A 12,674-nucleotide genomic window follows, 5' to 3' on the forward strand; every position below is an offset into this window, starting at 1 on the left:
GCTACCAGTGTAGGGATGCCTGGCTGTAGTGCCCCCATCGGGCGCATAACCTTATTGATAGCGTGCAAATCCTGTAAAAGGCGCCATTTGCCTGATTTCTTCTTAATAACAAAAATAGGAGTATTCCAGGGTGAGGTTGAGGGTTCCACATGGCCGGCTGTCAACTGTTCCTGTACTAACATGGAGGCAGCCTCTAATTTTTCTTGGGTAAGGGGCCACTGATCCATCCACACAGGAGTTTGAGTTTCCCAAATAATTTTGTCTGCATGGGGTACAGGAGGGTCAGGGACCGACACTAAAAATCCACATACCCAAGTCCAAATTTGTCTGTTTTTTGTATGGGCTGTACAGGCTCAACCTGTCCTTGTCCTAGCCTCCCAAGGCCTGTACCAGGGATAAAGCCCATACGAAGCATTTGATGAGTGACTAAAGAGTCGGGACTAGCAAGAATAACTTTCATTTGGCTTAGAATGTCTCGTCCCCAAAGGTTGACAGGGAGATCAGGAACAACGAAGGGGGTAACAGTTCCTTTATTTCCTGTGTTATCTTTTGTGTCAGTCCAATTGAGCACCCTGGAGCTAACTAAGGGGTTTTTTGATTGCCCTATTCCTTTAAGGTCAGTTAGTGATGAGGTGAGGGGCCATTCTGATGGCCAATATTTTTGAGAAATAACTGAGGCATCCGCACCACTATCTAGGATCCCTTGGAATTTCTTTCCTTCAATAAATAAAGGTAAGAGTGGGTCTTTTGTGGGAGATAGGTTGGACCCAATACACATCAGAGGAACCTAAAGAGGCTGTGTTTCATGGTGAATTTTGGGCAGCGGGAGTGTTTCCTGAATTGAGGGGAAGGAGTATTAATTGTGCAATTCTTGTTCCTGCAGGGATGGCCACTACTCTGTTAATAGCTGTGGCCAGTATTTTAATTTCTCCAGTGTAATCATTATCAATGATGCCAGGGAAGACCTGACCACCTTGTAAGGTGGTAGAAGCTCTCCCAAGAATAAGAGCACACATATGAGGTGGAGGGGGGCCTACAACCCCAGTGGGTATTATTTGGGGTCCTTGCATAGAGTCTAATATTGTATCGGTGGAGGCACAGAGGTCCAATCCTGCGCTGCCTGGGGTAGCACGTTGGAGGGAGGTGATTGTGGAGAAGGACAGGGGGACTGGATTGGGTTGGGAGTGTTGGGAGTCTGAGAGGGAACAAACCTTATTGCCCCTGGGTTTGTTCTGGGGGCGGTCGGGGCCAGGGGCTGGCCCCGAGAGGAGTTTCCCGAGAAGTTAGAGGGAATAGGCTGTCCAAGGGCATTGGTCTTGGATCTACACTCCTTGGCCCAGTGGCGACCTTTACCACATTTAGGGCAAAGGGTGAGCGGAGGTGGTTTAGCCCCGGTTTGAGGAGATATGGGTCCTTGACCCAGTCTCCCTGTTGGGCACTCTCACGCAAAATGGCCAGGTTGTTTGCAAGTAAAGCAAGTACGTGGGCCAGGGTTGTGAAGGGCCTTGGTGAAGGCGGTGCCAATGGCGAGACCCATGGCATGGGCTGTTCCTACCCCGGCACACAGCCTAATGAAGTCAGAAAGGACCCCTTTATCTTTGTGGGGCCGAAGAAAATCTTGACATATCAGGTTGGCATTTTCAAAGGCAAGATATTTTACAAAGGAGCTCTCATTTTCACTTGGTCCAAGTAAGCGCTCCGCAGTTAGATTAAGCCGGGCAACAAAGTCACTGTAAGGCTCGTCAGGACCCTGACGAATTTTTGCTAGGGAGGTGGTGGCCGAGCCCTTTTGAGGGAGCCGTCTCCAAGCGTGCAAACCAGCAGTTTGAACCTGTGCTAGGAGCCCAGTAGGAAAGCGCGCCTGTTTAGGGTTAGTATCAAATGGCGCATTACCCACTAGTTTAACATAGGTCCAGGATTTAAAGGAAGCCTTGGTTGAATTTTTTTGAGCAGTTTCCCGACAGTATTCCCTAAAGTCTGCGTTCCACAACAGGAAGTCACCCGCACTGAGGGTGGCTCGGGCCAAAAATTTCCAATCATTAGGGGTGAGCCATTATGTACTATGGTTCTCTAGCAAGGCCAGTGTATAAGGTGCAGTGGGATCATACTGCGTACAAGCCTTTTTAAGTCTTTCAAGAAAGTAGAGACTCAGCCTTTAATAAGAACCAAGGGCTCCACTCTGTCCAGAGGTGGGCTCCTCCTCATCCCCTGATTCCTGGTCCTCCTCTTGTTCTCTCTCTGGTTCTACCTCTTGTTCCTCCCCTGATTCCTCTTCCTGACTTCCTTTTAAATTCTCTGTCTCAGTTTGTGCAGGCTGGTCTGCTTGACTGCAAGTGACTGGAAAGACAAGAACAGGCTGACCACGTGGCTTCACCTTACGAGTATTAAGGGGTTTTGGGCCAGTTTGTGTTAACTCCATGCCCAAGGCCAGTGAGCGAAGTTCGGCATCAAGGGCTTTTAGTTCTTTTAAAAGTTGGATTTGTTCCCGCCTATGTTGGCGAGACTCGCATAAAGGGGTTAGATTAGGCAAGGGAAGCAGGGGGAAATAATGTCTCGGGGGCAGTAGGTCCCTGAAGGGCCGGAGCACAAAAGGCAGTGGGTATATAAGAGGGAGGTGGATTTTTAAGAGATGGCAGGTCTGGAGAATGGTATCGAGGCGCTGCCTCCTCCAGAGTAGCCTCATCCTCTGGGGTCAACTCATCATGGGGATTTAAAACCGGATAAATCTTAGGGGGGGTTTTAGGGGACTCCTTTGGTAAGGTGGGGTCTGGGAGGTTCCCAGGGTCTGGGAGGGTCCCAGGGTCCTGAGAAGGCTGAGTAGGGGGCATTTGAATACTAACTGAAGGGCATGCTGAGGGGGAGCGAGAGGTGGATTGCATTGCCTGCTCCCCAATTTTTACAAGTTTTAAAGTACCACTGTCAAAGGGTGAACTTTTAAGAATCTCATTAATTAAATTCCAATAAGAAAAGGCAGTGACGGGTACCTTTTGAGGACCAAAAGTCTCATAATAATCTTTGAGGCAGTCTCCTACTCTGAGCCACCTTTTACCATCAATTGACCCCTCGAGGGGAAACCAAGGACACAAATCCTCTATGTATGAAAAGAATGATCTTAAATCCTTTTTCTTAACACGCGCTCCCCGAGTCTTGAGGGCCTCCTTGAGACCCGTCAGAAACAAATCATGTGATGAAACTGCTTGTTCCATGGTGTGTCACTCACCTTGTGCCGGCCTCACTCTCCTCCTGGATCTGACTCCGGTCGTGTTTACCGAGGCGATCCCGAATCCTGCTTGGCCAAGGCTTCCCTGGAGGGTGGCGTTCGTTTCTCAGACAAAGGCTCGAGTCAACCACGTTGAGCGCCAAATGTCCCGGCCCGCGGGACATCAACGCAGGACGGCAAACCTAAGAGAGAAGGAATGAAAGGGACAAGAGACACAGGGAGTGACAGCAAGACAGGAATTCTGATCAAGCTGCAAATTTTTATTGTTCTCACGGGTATTTATGCTGAGGGAATGAGGGGTATGACGAGGTGCAGGCTGGTTGGCTGTGTTCTTCTACTGGGCTCCTGATAGGGTGCAAGTTCACCCCAGCGGGAAGGTGTAGTCCCGAAAGAGAAGCAGGGATGGCGCCATAGGCGTCATACTGTCAGAATTATCAGCCAGGAGGTGGGGAGGGGCGCTGCTGCTTATTGTAAAGGTCAGAATGTTCTCAGAATGAGAACTTCTTCTTGGTCCCTGACAGTGGAATACATGACAGAGACAACTTCTCAGTTCATGGCAGTTGGGAGGCAGGAAAAGAGAGATAGGAAGGGACTGTAGTCCCAATAGCCCCAGGGAGCTAACTTTCTACCTGTGGGTCCTGTCTCCTAAAGATTCCACCAATAGTGACATAGGCTGGTGGCCAAGCCTTTAGCAAAAAAGCCTTTAGGGGGCCTTCCAGATTCAAATCACAGCATCCACCATGTCCTTCCCTTGCTTTTGTCTCTGCTGCAGTCATGTGTGGAAGGTCCACAGACTTGTGCCTTGATGGACATGGTTTGAGTGATTGGTTCCCCTCTTCTAAGATTACCTAGCTCTACTCATTTATCTCTTAAGTTCCTCCTTTTATCTGACCAGAGAAGGGAGGCAAGTTGAATTTCCTCCTTGGTTTGGACTCTCCTTTACAAAGTTACTTGTTTTCTAACTTCTGTCCCTCATCTTCTAACTAGCCTTAGAACAGGACGAGGAACCAACCTGATGCCTTAGCACATGTGGAACCTCAAATGAAACAACAAACCTCTCCAAACACTGTTGTAGATTATTTAGTAATTAGGTTCTTAATAAAGCAACATCTCCACTGTGGCAGCACCACCTCCATAGCAAGTGTGTTCTACTCTCACCCTACTAGCCTTGAACCTGGGCATGTGATTTTGTTTGGTCATTGAATGTAAACAGAAATAATTTTGTTGAACTTTATACGAACTTGAGTGGTTTGGCCTACATTCTTGCTATGGTCATGAGGAGACCAGGAAGACAGGTAGGTAGCTTCTTTAGGGCTGATTCCAGAATGGAAGACATAGAGAGCAGACTTGAGCCCAAGCCCATGAAACGCACAGCTGACTTACTATCCAAGGAGTGAGAAATGACTGTTTTTCATGATTTTGGAATGATCTGCTGGCATAGCAGAATGGATCAATGTAAATTCAATATTTATACTATTCTATAAACCCTCAGTTCCTCAGATCAAATCTGTTATAAAATCAGGGCTGGCTCATTGGATCTGTGACTTGTCAAGTCTTGCATGTACCAGCATTTGGGTTAATGCTCTGTTGTCACCACCTTGAAATTCTTAATATTTATTTTAAATAAACAGCCTCATATTTTCATTTTTCACCAGATCCATTAAATTGTCTAGCTCATCCTATACTCTTTGTACCTATTTCAATAGGAATTTGGTAGAGAGCCTACAGCAGTCCCTAGTTAGAAATTCAGTAATTCTGACATCTGCTTTATTATATAATAACAGACATGCCTGTGCACGTATAGCATTGACTTTGTTTGCTAGTGGAATGATTCTCAACTGGGCGATGAAGCAGTTGTCAAATTTTGGCAATGTTGCTTATATTCTCTTAGCCAAAATTGATTTATTTGTTAAATGATTGTATGGCAATATATATGTTATGGGGATGTTAAATGATTGATTTATCAAAGATAAAGAGTCTACTACTTTGTATGATATTAGGTAATCAGTTTCTCCCCAATATCTATTTTTATACAGAGTCTCAGTTGAAACAAAGCTCTTTGGAAACCACTCTCAGGTAGACATGACTCCCAACAAATTGAAGGTAAACTTGGCAATGGGTGTGGGGAAGGGGTAAAAAAGACTTAGAGGAAGGCAGAATGCAGCAGCTTCTGTTTTTCAAATGCTGTGACTCCTCTCCCCAACTTTCTATTCTTAAATGACTGTTTTGGTTTCACCAAGAGAGCAATTTAATCATCAGGACTTTGAGTGTTTTTCTTTTTGTTGTTTCCATATTTTTGCATGTCTATTTTTTTTCCAGGAGTTTGAATTACCACACTACATGGATGTATGGATGCATGAGGGTAGCCTAGAAAAGTGGCCCAGGAATCAGTCTAACATCCAGACCTTTGGCCAAGATGATCGAATAGACCCACTTTTGGTAAAGTAGGAAAAAAAAAAAAAGCAAAGATACGACATTTTACCTTTTTTATAACTCACAATTGCATTACAATTAATAAAATGTACTAAAATATAAACAAAATATTTTTTCTACAGAATTATTCCTACAACTTTTCAACAAGTTCAGAAGAAAATCAGCATCAGACCACAGAATTGAAATTTCTTCTACTGACTGTTTAAGTAAAGCTGTTCTTTTGGCAGGGTGAAGAAAGCAAGCTATAAATTCAGGCCTGGAGCATCCAAGTTTTACCAGTGATTGAGAAAAGCATATAAACAAAAGTGCCTTTCCTTGCCCCAGTTTTTAGCTGGGCCACTTACTTTATTTTAGAACTGCTTCAATTATGGCCAATAAGACAGTCATTTCATGTCATTTCTGCTGCAAGTGCCCTTCAAGATTACTGGGATGTTGAGGGTTTATGAAAACCTTATTTAGAGCTCTACCCATTTGCATTTACCTCCCCCAAATATGTACATCAATTAAGTAGAGTGGATTTGAAGTCTAAAGGTTTGAGCACGGGAATAACAGAGACAGAAAAAAATAAAATAAAATAAGCAGAGGTTGGGGGGGGTGTTAGGATTCTTTAGAGACACAGTTTCACTCTTAGAGGGATTTTGTTTCTGTCTGTAGATTAATTCCATCTACACATTTATTTAATAGTAGGCATTGTACTAAGCACCACGGCAGTCAGGGGAAAAGTAGTGAGGTTCTAATTATAATAATAAATGAACTACTCTTAACATCATTCTTGACATTTTACAATGTCTGTGCATGTACACTGAACCACGATCCTCTGTGAACTTCGTTCAACTATTCTGAGAGATCAGAAAATCCAGGCTAGATGTGCAATAAATAAAGAGCTATTGCCTGGGTTGAAAATTAAATTTATGCTCTAAGTTCACAAGAATCAAGGCAAAAGACAGAAGCTACACAGAAACAGAAGGGGATGCCTTGGAATGCACTGGTTTCTCCCGAAGCAGAAGAATGTCCAAAGAGAGGGTGCATAGTCAGACATCAAAGGGTGACAGTTTCAGTTTTCAACTGTTGGACTCCAGTTTTATGTGTGTCCTTTTCACCACCCCAGTGTTTTCAAATGTGCATATACTTCACAATGACTTAATAAGCTCAATAAAAATGCAGTCACCTAGGCTGAACCTAAACCTAATGAAGGAGAATCTACAGCAGTAGAGTCTCGCCCTGCTTTCATCAAACCTCAGGTATACTTGATATTAACTGAAGTTTGGAACAACTGCATTATACCAGATGTGTGTGCATGTGTGTGTGTGTGTGTGTGTGTGTGTGTGTGTGTGTTTAACCCATCTTTAGGAAGCACTTTGAAATAGTGAATCCCAAATATGTTTCTGGCTTTAAAAAGAAAGAAAGTAAATTGCTACTGGGTAATAATAGAATAATAATTTCTGACAATAATACTTCTCTTTACTTCATATGATAAAACATAATCTTTCCTTTTGAATTTTCTTAATTTAATAAATTAACGATACTCTTCCCTAGTGGGCCATGGCCCACAGTTTGAAAAACATGATTTTTGGAGATAGAGCCTCAGTTTCAGTAAGGGAAAGGCTGCAGATCCACAGTTCACTCCTTCCGCTTAAAACAAAGCAGCACTCTCTCCTCCTGTTCTTATTTTTCTTCTTTCTTCCTAAGATTCTATATAAAGAAAGTGTTTCTTGGATTAATTTTTTTCTAAATATTAGCTATAGCAATCTGCCTGTTACAGGATAGGCCCTAAAGGAGATAAGAGAGATGAATTAAACACTCTCTGCCCTCAAGTTGCTTATCATATAATTGATGAGCTGTGACAAATCCATGTGAAGCAAATAGTAGGTAATTAAGTGTAAGGGAGATATGTTGGAATACCAGAATATCTCAGGCTGGGAGTTAGAAAAAACATTCTATTTTAAATAGTTATTGAACTTGCACTCAGTGCCAGGCTTTGTTTTAGGCATTGGAGAATATAATGACAAAAAATTATATTTCTTGCCTTCAAGCATCTAACAATCTAGAGGGGAAAAAAAGAAACTCAAAAGGCTTTTATATTCAGATATGATCAATGCTATAAAGGAAAAATATCAAATTGCAAAGGAGGAACCTTAAATCATTCAGAAGGGTGAGGAGGAAGGGACTTAGGACCCTGAAAGTATAAACTGTAGTTAATGGGTAAGAGATGCTCAGGCAGAAAGAGTTGGTAAGAATCTCCCTGGTCCATCTGTGAATGTGAACCTCTGGACTGCTCTGATGCTCAATGCCCTTAACTGTCCATGCCCCACCTGATAGAGAACAAGGACTTTGGGTTACTTCCCTCAAGTTCACCCCCTTTCAGCAGGAAGCAGCTTGGAGATGTCATTGTCCATTTTTCCATAGAAATGGAATGTAGAAATTGATAATGGGGAAATGTAACAGTGGTCCACTTTATGCTTTGAATATAACCCTTGCTGTTCTGCCACTGCAACTTATTTATTTATTTGCAGTGCTGGGGATTGAACCAAGGCCTTGTGCTTGCAAGGCAAGCACTCTACAACAGAGCTACATCCCCAGCCCCTGCAACTTATTTTTAAGTGGACATATTTCTTTCTCTTCCTCTCTCCCTAATCTCTCCCCCTCCATAATCTTAGGGGAAACAGGATTACTTTCTTCCCCATCTAAGGCAGCGTTATCTGTCCCTGAGCACACACCCACCATAGGAATGAAGTAACCTAGACTTTGGGGATGGTACCAGAAAATCTCAGAAATGACTGTCTCACAAATTAACAAGTGAATTACAACTCCAACAGAGAATCACTTCTTTCAAGGCCCCCGTTTCTGCAGATGGGCAGAATCACAGCCTTTGGGACAGGAGTCCCCTGGGTTTCTCCTTTGCTAGCAAAGCAATAACCTGTCTTTCTCCTTTTTCGCCAAAAAAAAAAAAAAAAAAAAAAAAAAAAAAGTGTCTCCCTGGTAAGGAGACTGAGGAACAAGTGCTCTGGCTTATGGGAAAATTGCTTACAGTTCAGGAAGGCTGTAGGGTAGGGGATAGGGGAAGAAAGTTACCAGGATATGTAAGGATAGGACCTTAAATGTCAGGTTAAATAGTTTTGACTATTCATTGAATCATTTATCATTTAAGTGTTTCCAAGAGCCTAAGGGTCAAAATTAGATATGTTGTTGAGGGAAAGTACTTGGACTGGTGGGTAGAAACTAGAGAAGGACTTATAGGAAACAGGGAGCTAAGATGGGACTCTACTGAAGTAGTCAAGCAAGAAATTAAGATGTACACTAGATCATGTGCAGTGTGAACAAAGTCAATGAGTGACGAAAGGAAACCAGAATTAAAGGATCTAAGGACTGACAATTGGCAGTAATGTTAGTTCTAACTCCAATTTTGCTACTAAGTGGAATTATTATCTTGGGAAGTCTTTAACCAGGTTTCCCAGGCTCAAAGTGAAAATATTTTAAAAAGTATATAATCTCTGCTTTCTTCTTCCAAATTTTAAAATTATACAATTTCTAACAAGCCCTTTACCTTAGTTAAGGAGGTGGGTGAGTAGTACTGGCCAAGAAAGGACTGACAATTATTTGATCCTAAAACACATGAATCATATTTTAAATTTTTATTAAGATGGGAACGAGACCTGGGAAAAGATCAGACTTAAAATTTGTTAAATGTATTGTTTTATTAAGTAAACTTTAATGTGCCACTTTGCATACAATTATAGATAGAAAGAAGAAAATACTTCTCCCTACTCCCCAGCTTCCCTTTCTGAGTTTTGACTTTTCTTAAGCAATCACTGGAATCTAACTGTAACTCCAGACATGCAGTAATGAAGTCTGATTTTCTTTACTCTGATATTTTCCTTTAAAAACATGTGTTGTAGTTATTGCATAATTTGTAGCTCACTATAGATATTAACATTGCATGTCTGTGTAGCTGACTAATGTGCTTATTTTAGGTAGCTCATTCCTTTGATGGTAAAGATTATGTGCTGAGAGATATTGAGCACCAACTCTGTGGAGATATTGCTTATGCTAATTCATGTGCCAGGCATTTAATTTGGTGCATTTACAGTTCAGCAAAATGACTTGGTTTTTCTTTTGTGATGCAAGGGGAAATAGATTTCTATAGAGTTTTGACTATTATTAAAGGTTATAGGAGCCAGAAGCAAATAATAACAATAATCACTACTATTCATCAACTGCTTGCTGTGCGCCATGAGTTATTCTAGTTTTTTGTGTGATTTTCTTGTGTACATTTTCTCATACAGTACTTCCACTCATTTGGGAGAGTTGGTGCATTACCACTTTCCATTTTAGAGATGAGGAAATCCAATCATATGAACTCACTTTCCAATCCAGGTTATCCTACTTTATAATTGTGAAGGACTTGACTCCCCTGGGTGCTTCCCTTCATTCACTTCTTTCTCCCCGTCTTCCTCCTTCTCTTCGGTTCTCCCCCTCTCCCTCTGCTTCTATCTCCCCATCTTTCTTTCCAGTCTATCTTCTTTTTCTCCACTCACTCCCTCATCATTAAGGTAAAACAAAAGTAAAGTGCAGTTGCATAGAATAATTATGATGAAAGAATTAAAAGATATAATTTTAAATGAAAGGAATTCAATGACTCATTTAAATGCCTTTGACTTTCAGTATATGCAATATTGATAAGACTGTAGAGTTCTGTCTCTCTCACTCTTTCTCTCCCTCTTTTCTTTCTAGTTGCCTCTTTTACTCCTGCTTTCTTTTCATTGCTGGCTGATTTTAGACATATCCTTATTGCCTGAGCCATCACTCAACAGGTGATCACATAATCCCTATCACAAAGCCTAAGATCAACTAAGCAATGCTGGAAGTCAGAGGTATCCACTGAAGAAGAGAGGGTGTATTTAAGGTACACAGCAAAACCACAGAGTCCAATTTGACAGTTTTATGAACAACTTTGACTTTTTTCAATCTGTTATAGCCAGGTCAGAATTAATCTTTTTTTACAGGCACCTGATATTATGCAGATGGTTCTCACCTCTAGATCCCATGCCTTCCAGATCCTTTAGCAAAGATATCTGTCTCTTTTATAAAGATGTAAGAACATTGGCTGTGAAGTGGACATATTTTTCCATCAGTATCAGATTTTCAATGTTCAAAATATTATTCATCCATACCAGGAAACTCCTCTTTTTTGCTCCCATTTCTACCATTCCAACTAAGGTTTGTCCATCAGACAAGACTGCCCTTCACTGTTAAAGGACTAGTCTTGCTTCCAATGCAAATAGGCCACAGATGAATGACATCTAAAACTGAGAATTAATATATCAGTTCCAGGCAAACTGACAGTTAGCTGAGGGTCCTTCTAATACAAAGGGAAGGCAGGAAACACCAGGCTGTTGCTAAGAACAGCATCTGCAGATAGAAGCATAGCACAGTGCTCCAGGCAAATGTAAGTGGGGGAAGGGAGGGGCTTTCCTGTGAAAGGGCAAACTTCACAGTGACCCCTAGTAGACTCCATGTGCAGGGTTACTTTAATTCTAGTTTTTGTTTTCTTTTAATACAATTTTTAAAAATAACCATGCCAAAAAAAAAAAAAAAAGCAATTTATTTGTAAGATGAGAACAGAGGTCTTGAAAAATAGTTTGCTACCTGGTGGTATTGAACTGATCATATGTTCATTATCATGCTGCAAGAAGAACTGCATAGGGTGAAGGTGTAAGCTTTGGAATCCACCAGTTTATGTTTAAAATCAAGTGCTGTGATTTTCAACTATCTTGACACTCTTCTTGAGTTAACTTTTTGTAACTCACTTTGTCCGTCTATAAAGTGGGAGCAGTAAGAATATCACCTATGCAGATTTAAATAAGACAATTAACAAAGTAGCAGATATCCCAACTGAATGAACATTGATACTTCTTGATTTTATTAAAATGTTGGAAAAATTATAAAGCATCTGCTGAGGTGAGTATAAAACACACTTAACCCCATTTTATAAAGTGCCCCAGTCTGATTGAGTCATGCTCTCTTAAATATAGCACACCAGCTGGTGCAGCTCAGTGGTAGCCTAGCATGTATGAAGCCTGAGTTTAATACTGAGCACCCTGAGAAAACAAAAGCAAAAACAAAACAACAACCAAAAAATTAGTACAGCTAAAGTGTCTGTTTTTTTCTTTTCTTTTTCTTCTGAAATAGGATTTTGGATTTCAATTCAAAAAACATTCTTTTATGCAAATATGGCATCTTCTGCCCTCTTCTGGCTTCTATAAGAAATTCAAGTATACGTACAAACTACATAGTGCATTGTTTTTATTTTATTTTGAAAGAACACCAAAGTTGACCGTTTTTCAAGTTGTAGATGAGAAGAGCACAAGTGTAATATTTTGTATGAAGATGAGAATTTCCAGAAATCTTTGACATTTTTCAACAATTTTAATTAGTGATTTCAGCCTATCACTTGATCCCCTTCTTCAAGTACAAACTCTTAAATCTCATAACAGCTAAATAAATAATTTAAACAGGACCACAAACTATTGCAAAGACTAAAATCTGAGGTCATTAGAAAACCTTGATAATTAATCAGGTGTTTAAAATAGAACCTGCATGTAGAAGTTTGATTATAGAAAAAGCCTGGGACTAAAAGTCCCAACTCTATTAGAGATTGTATTGGATTTTAACTCATTTTTGCAAGACTTCAAGACAACAAAGAAAAGTCCTTTTTCCCCCCCTCTGGGGTGCTAGGGATGAACCCAGGACCAAGCATAATTTTCTAAGGTAAGACAAGGCAAACTGACAATGGTGGGGGATGGGGAACCCCTTTTAGTTTTTCGAATGCAGTGTAGATTAAACTAACCTTTGGAAGGCCAGTTATCTGCATAATCTGACACCCAGGCAGAGATGACATGACATGGCAAAAGCTTTCCTATTAGAATGCAACTTCAAAACAGAAGTTTGTGTTGGTAAATAAATAGAAGTCAGAAGATAGTTTCCTGTGACCAGACTGATTAGTTCACAATCAGCAGAGATC

This window comes from Sciurus carolinensis, chromosome 11 (assembly GCF_902686445.1).
Source record: "Sciurus carolinensis chromosome 11, mSciCar1.2, whole genome shotgun sequence".
NCBI lineage: Eukaryota > Metazoa > Chordata > Mammalia > Rodentia > Sciuridae > Sciurus > Sciurus carolinensis.